This window comes from Nicotiana sylvestris, chromosome 7 (assembly GCF_000393655.2).
Source record: "Nicotiana sylvestris chromosome 7, ASM39365v2, whole genome shotgun sequence".
In the NCBI taxonomy this organism is placed as follows: Eukaryota; Viridiplantae; Streptophyta; class Magnoliopsida; order Solanales; family Solanaceae; genus Nicotiana; species Nicotiana sylvestris.
In genome coordinates this window covers 169,357,791-169,365,072 of record NC_091063.1, presented here as the reverse complement: position 1 = coordinate 169,365,072, position 7,282 = coordinate 169,357,791, and the positions used below count along the sequence as shown (strand labels likewise).

The window sequence follows — 7,282 nt, the reverse complement described above, 5'->3', positions numbered from 1 at the left end:
TTCCTCTGGCCTAGCACTGCCCCAATAGCATGGTCGCTCGCATCACACATAAGTTCAAATGGTAAGGACCAATCAGGTGCCACAATAATGGGAGCAGACACCAACTTCTTTTTGAGTTCTTCGAATGCCTTGAGGCAAGCCTCATCAAAGTTGAAAGTTACATCTTTTTCAAGCAGCCTGCATAAAGGAGTAGCAATTTTTGAAAAATATTTAATAAAGCGCCGATAGAATCCCGCGTGTCCTAAGAAACTCCGGACACCCTTCACTGAAATAGGTGGAGGTAATTTTTCAACCGCCTCCACCTTTGCCTTATCAACTACAATGTCGCTCCTAGATACTCTGTGACCCAACACGATGCCTTCTTGTACCATAAAATGGCACTTTTCCCAATTCAGTACTAGATTTGTTTCTTCACAATGGGCCAGCACCTTGCTTAAATTCCTCAAGCAATCATCATAAGACGACCCAAAAACTGAAAAATCATCCATAAACACTTCCACAAATTTTTCCACCATGTCGGTGAAAATAGCCATCATGCACCTCTGGAAAGTGGCTGGTGCATTACAAAGATCAAACGACATTCGCTTGAAGGCAAAAGTACCATAAGGACAAGTAAAAGTGGTTTTCTCCTAATCCTCTGGGCATATGACAATATGATTGTATCCCGAATAACCATCAAGGAAGCAATAATATTCATGCCCGGCTAATCTGTCTAGCATATGGTCAATGAATGGAAGTGGGAAGTGGTCCTTGCGGGTTGCTTTGTTGAGCCTTCTATAATCAATGTAGACTCTCCACCCCGTCACAGTGCGAGTAGGAATTAGCTCATTTTTCTCATTCTAAATCACAGTCATCCCTCCCTTTTTGGGTACACATTGAACTGGGCTTACCCAGTTGCTGTCAGAAATAGGAAAGATGATACCTGCATCGAGCAATTTGATTACTTCCTTTTTCGCAACCTCTTTCATAATGGGATTTAACCTTCTCTTTTGCTCCACACTGGGGTGGTGTCCATCCTCCAAAAAAAATTTATGCATGCAAAACGATGAACTAATTCCCTTGATGTCAACAATAGTCTACCCAATAGCCTTTTTATGCTCGCGGAGTACTCTGAGCAATTTTTATTCTTGAGTGGTAGTCAAGCTAGAGGAGATAATCACGAGAAATGTCTCAGAGTTCCCCAAATAAGCGTAACGTAGGTGCGCTGGTGGAGGCTTAAGTTCTAGCTTTGGGGCTTCTTCAATAGATGACTTAGGAGGGGTCAGAGTGACATGTCTGTCCAACTCCTCAAATTTTCCAAACCCATGGACATAATTACAAGACATATCAAGTACTTGCTCAATCTCTCCCATCATTTCATCTTCATTATCTTCTTCATCCACAATCAAAGCTCGTTCAAGAGGATCTATAGGGCTCATATAAGCCACTAATGATGTAGCACTGCTTTCCACCATAGAATTCATGGATAGCTCTTCATAGTGGGTTGGCAACCTGAGTGCTTTATAAACATTGAATACCTCCACTCGATCAGCTACTTTCATCGTCATCTTTCCTTTACAAACATCAATAATAGCTCGGCCCGTGGCTAAGAATGGACGCCCTAGAATAAATATGACTTCCTGATTAGGCTCGTAGTGCAAGATAATGAAATCAGCAAGGAATATGAAAGAACCCACTTGAACTAAAACATCTTCAATCACTCCTTCAGGATGAGCAATGGAGCGATCAACCAACTGTAAGTTAACTGTTTTTAGGCGTGGCTCACCCAACCCCAACTATCTAAACACAGATAGTGGCATCAAATTGATGCTCGCTCCAAGATCACATAAAGCTCGCCCAACAACATGTTTACCAATCGAGATTTGGATAGTGAAACTACCTGGATCCTTCAATTTCTGAGGTAACTTGCCTTGAATTCTTGAACTTGTAACGACCCGAATTTTTGTTCTAAGAATTAGCATTTCCGTTCAGCGGCTTAAGACCTTGAGAAGCATTATAATATGCATCATGACCCACATGTTTGGTCGAGTTTGGTTTTCGTAAGATTCGGAGTTAAATTTAAAGAAAAACAAAATCTTATTTTTGAAGCTCAAATGGAAAGAGTTGACCGAAGAGTTGACTTTTGAGCAAACGATCCCAAAATGAAATTTTAATGATGTCAATAGCTTTGTATGGTGATTTCAGACTTAGACGTGTGTCCGAATTTGGATTCGGAAGTCCATAAGACAATTCGGCACATTTTGGTGAAGTAAGAAAGTTGACGTGTTCTAATTATATTATTTTATATATGAAAGAGGTCTATTACCATGATGGATACCAATTGGATATGATAGCAAGTGTACAAGTCATACTATAAGATATATGGGGTCTAAGAAAAGTCCTAAGTCTAAGCCAAGTTGGAAAATTTCATAATAGACTAAAGTTGCAAATGAGTACGCACAAGACCTAACTTTGGACGATCATATATACATATATATATATATATATAAAGAACTATGTGATAGAAAACCTATCAAATTAATGATATGCAAGTCTAGTTTCTAACGCTTCAAACCGTTCCTCATTTGGGCACTCCTATAAGAAGTTATGATCAAATACCCGAAGGCTGGCAGAAACTTGCACTACCGCGGCGCCCCGTGCGGCGCGCCTGTGGAGAAATCTAGAGAGCATTAGAAAACGTTTTCTGAGCATATTTTTCACAGTCGCGGCACCCCACGCCGCGCGGCTGTACAAAAAATGGGTTTTTCTGACCCGACCCCTATTTCATTTAACTCGTTTAGGGTTCATATTTTTGGGTATTTTCTGGTGTTTTAGAGAGAGGGGAGAGCGTTTCTAGAGAGAGAAAGAAGCAAGTGTTTTGGTTCATCAAAATCTTGTCCAAACCTTGAAATCCCTCAAGTTCTTCATCAAAGAGGTAAGAATTTCATTTTCCCCAATTCTTCAATTTCGAAATCTAACTAGAAATGGTTAATTAGTAAGATGATTCATGGATGTTTGAGTATTAGTTATACATGCTTGTAACAATAAGGTTATGGGAAGATTGTTGAGTTCAAATAGGTAAAGATTGGGTTAAAAATGGTAGAAATCTTCAAAACTTTAATTGAGAATTTGAAAGGCAATCCGATGTCAGAATTCAATAATTTTTGTATGGTTGAACTCGTATCAGAACGAGTATTCGGATTTCGTAAGCTTTTCCGGGATTTATGACATGGGTCCCACTGTTGAATTTTAAAATAAATTTCGAATTTTTATTCGGAATATTAGTAATTTCATATGGAATTAATTCGTACGATTTATATTGAGTATATTGAATTATTATGACTAGATTTGAAGCTTTGGACTAATTCGCGAGGCAAAGGCTTGTTGGAATTTTGAATTGGTTGCAAAGCGAGGTAAGTGTTTGGTCTAACCTTAGCTTGAGGGATTAGGAGTTGTGTCCTATTTGTTATGTGTTATTTGTTGAGTACGACATATAAGCATGGTGACGAGTATCTATACGTTGGTGTCAAGCATGCCCGTGAGTCTTATACTTTGATTAATGTGACTCTGTTTCATATTGTATATGCTCTATATGATAATTTCTATTGAGGAATATGACTTGTGGAAGTATTATTGAATTGTTGAACATTGTAGAGCATTGACTCTAGTTAAGAATTGAATTGTTGAACATTGTAGAGCATTGGCTCAAGTTGTGAATTGAGTTGTGAAATAAACGTGAAAGAAGAAAGGAGAGAGAGAATCATGATATTGTATCCATTGCCGGGATGTTATTGTTTTGATGTTGTTTCCCTTGCCGGGATTTGATTGTTGTACTATTCTTTCCTTGCCGAGATTTTATTGCGGTTTCATTTAATTCCTTGCCCTTATTTCTTGTGATTGTTGTTTGGGTGAGGAAGAGTGTTAAAGCATGAAGGGTGATGCCGTGTATGATTTTGTGAGGAAGAGTGTGAAGCACGAAGTGTGATGTTGTGCCGCACGATGTACAATTCCGTGCCAATTATATTGACTTTATGGTAAGGATGAGAGTAAAAGCACGAAGGGTGATGCCTTGCAGTTTATATTGATTCTTATGGTGAGGACGAGAGTAAAAGCATGAAGGGTGATGTTGTGCACTTGTCCTTGATTTTTCCTGAGTCTAATTGAGTTATGTTGTGCTTTTATGTTTATTTACTGATTTTCTATTGTTACTTGATTTTATTTTGATGTTATAGATTTCCTTACCCTATTTGCCTTGTGTTTGTTGCTTGGGTGAGGGAGAGTGTAAAGCACGAAGGGTGATGCCGTGTATTATTTTGGTGAGAAAGTGTTAAAGCACGAAGGGATGCCGTGCACCTTCTGTTTGCTGTGTTTACTCGTTATTAACAATTCAAGTGTATTAACTGTTTAGATCCCTGTACTGTTGTGATCCTTTGTGTTGGAATCCATAGTGTTTACAATACCTCGCCATATTTTTTTTATATGTTCAATACTTCAAATTTCAGCAATTGTTACATTTTTAACTCAATTGATTTCTCAACTAAATTTTCCTTAGACCGTTTGAAGTTGTACTTTACTTAAAAGAAATTTCTACTATGTTTTGATTTATTGGTTTCTCATATTAAAGGTAATGATTCATTCGATATTGTACTTTAATTGAAAAGGGTATTTTCTTTATCAAATGATTTCTAAAAAAAAAATAACTTCATCTTTTCTTGTTGGTTTTCTAATTGGGTTGGAAGTTGTACTCTACTTTATGTTAAGTGAATGAAGCTCCTTGAACATTCTTAATTGTGTTGGGTTATGGAACCTATGAACTGAGTAACATGAGAATATTGTTGTGCAATGTGAGACAGAAATATGTGGGCACAAGGTGTCGGGAAAAATATTATGGTTTTATTTAATGGCACGTGAGTTGTCCGTGCGATTGTGATATAAATATGGGCATGAGGTGCCGTGAAAATATGAAAGTGGCTGAGGCCTATATTATTTATGATTATGAAATGAGGCGTCACAAGGTGACCTTTACTCAAAAGAAGTATATTCGAAAGATGCTTATTTGAAAGATATTTATTTGAAGGAAATATATTCGAAATATATTTATTGAAAAACATATTATCTTAGAGATTATTACTTGAAAGATTTATAGGCGAAAGATTTATATTTGAAGGACTTGATTAATTGATTGCATTTGTATTTATTATTTGTTGAGAAACATTTATTTTGTTCTTGTCGCCTGCTATTTATATCACTGGTTGATCATTGTTGCTACCATTGTTATTTGCTTCCTATTATTTTTGTACGCTATACTGCACAGGTTTATTTGGTAGTCTGGTCCTAGCCTCGTCACTACTTCGTCGAGGTTAGGCTAGGCACTTACCAGCACATGGGGTCGGTTGTGCTGATACTACACATCTGTACATTTTTGTGTACAGATCCAGGTATTTGATCGATAGTAGCTGTTCGTTGCGGTGGAGACTCAAGATAAACCTGATGTAGCGTTCGCGGTCCTCGGAGTCACCTTCAATTGTACTTATTTCCATATGTTCTTTTTGTTCGGAACTGTGATGGATTTATTTTGTATAACTACTCTTAGAAAAGCTTATGACTTGTACTACCGGTTTTGTGAATTGTAAATTATTTAGAGAAATTTCATTTGAAGTTAATAAATATCAATGTTATTTCAGTTAATGTAAGGATTACTTAGTTTAGAGATTAGGTGCCATCACGACTCCTTCGGAGGGATTTTTGGGTCGTGACAGAACTGCACTCCTTAGTGAGTGCCACAGTTTCGAACTCGGTTAGCCTCCTTTTATTCGCCACTATGTCCTTGATGTACTTTGCATATTTGGGTACTTCTTGTAAGATTTCAACCAATGAAATATTAATTTGCACCTGCTTCAAAATATCAATAAGTTTTTATATGTAGTGTTATCCTTTACTTTTTGCAATCTTTGAGGGAACAGAGGTGGTGGCCTTGTAACCGATGGTGGGGGTTTCTCAGCCACCGCCTCTCTAGCTTGCTTCTTTGACTCCTTAGATTTTTCTGATGTTAATTCTATCGTGGTTGACCTCTCATTATAAGTCACATGTTTCCCCTTTCTAGACTGAACTTCTTCTAATTGTCTCCAATTCCTCAACGACACGACATTAAGGTAAGCCTTAGGATTAGCTTTAGTGTCACTTGGAAGAGCTCCAGCCGGTCTAGTGTTTTGAGCACTAGCATGCTGTCCTAATTGGCGTTCCAAATTTCTATTTGTTGCGGCTTAGGATTGCTGCTCAACCATAATTTTTTGAGTGAGGGCTTGCTGTTCAGCCATCACTTTTTTCAACATGTCTTCAAGCTGACTTGTTGGACTCATTTGTTGTTCAACTTGAGGTGGTCTATATTGTTGTTGAGGTGCTTGAGGCCTGTATTGATTCTGAGTACCTTGGTTTCCACCCTAAGAGAAGTTTGAGTGGTTCCTCTAGTTGGGATTGTAAGTGTTCCCATATTGGTTTGTTTGGACCCTATTTGCATTACCCACAAAGTAGACAGACTCTGGATTAGCGGGGCACACGTCGCTCGTGTGACCCTCTCCACATATTTCACAAAACACATGAACCTGTTGTACTGGTTGTGCTTGTTGCTTGTTAATAATCAAGGTCATCTGATTGACTTGGTTGGTTAGTGTATAAATCTGTGCTGATAATGCTGAGATGACATCTAACTCAAGAACTCCTACAGACTTTTGCACTGTGTGTCTACCCATCTCTCCTTGCCAATCCGGATTGCTTTTGGAGAATTTGTTCAATAATGCATATATCTCGTCAAAGTTTTTCTCCAACACTTGACCTCCAGCTATAGCATCTACCACAATCTTTGTTTCAGGATGTATTCTATGAAAGTGTGAGCTAATACTTCTCTTGTCTGATTGTGATGAGGACAGTCTCTGATTAGCCCCTTGAACCTCTTTCAAGCTGAGTATAAAGACTCTCCCGGTTTTTGTTTGAAGGAAACTATCTCACTTCTGATTTTTGCAGTTTTGCTTGAAAGGAAGAACCTTGCCAGAAATTTCCTTCCCAAATCATTCCATGAGGTAATAGAATTAACTAGTTCTGCCTTCAGCCATCGCTTTGCTTCGCCCAACAGTGAGAATGGAAAAAGTGTGAGCCTCACATAGTCTGGAGTGACTCCATTAGTGATATAAGTGACACTAATCTCCAAGAAGTTTAGGATATGCTGTTGTGGATCCTCGTGTGGAAGACCCATAAACTGCCATTTGCATGAAGTAGCTAGATCATGCTTTGTTTCAGCTCAAAGTGC

At 38.3% G+C, this 7,282-nt stretch overlaps 1 non-coding gene across 1 annotated transcript; it reads left to right on the top strand.

Annotated features, from left to right (window-relative positions):
• Positions 1-6,887: 6,887 nt before the first annotated feature.
• LOC138874227 (small nucleolar RNA R71) lies at positions 6,888-6,994 on the top strand. The gene has a single exon (XR_011401271.1). It is a non-coding gene; the product is annotated as a small nucleolar RNA R71 (small nucleolar RNA).
• The last annotated feature ends 288 nt before the right edge of the window (positions 6,995-7,282 follow it).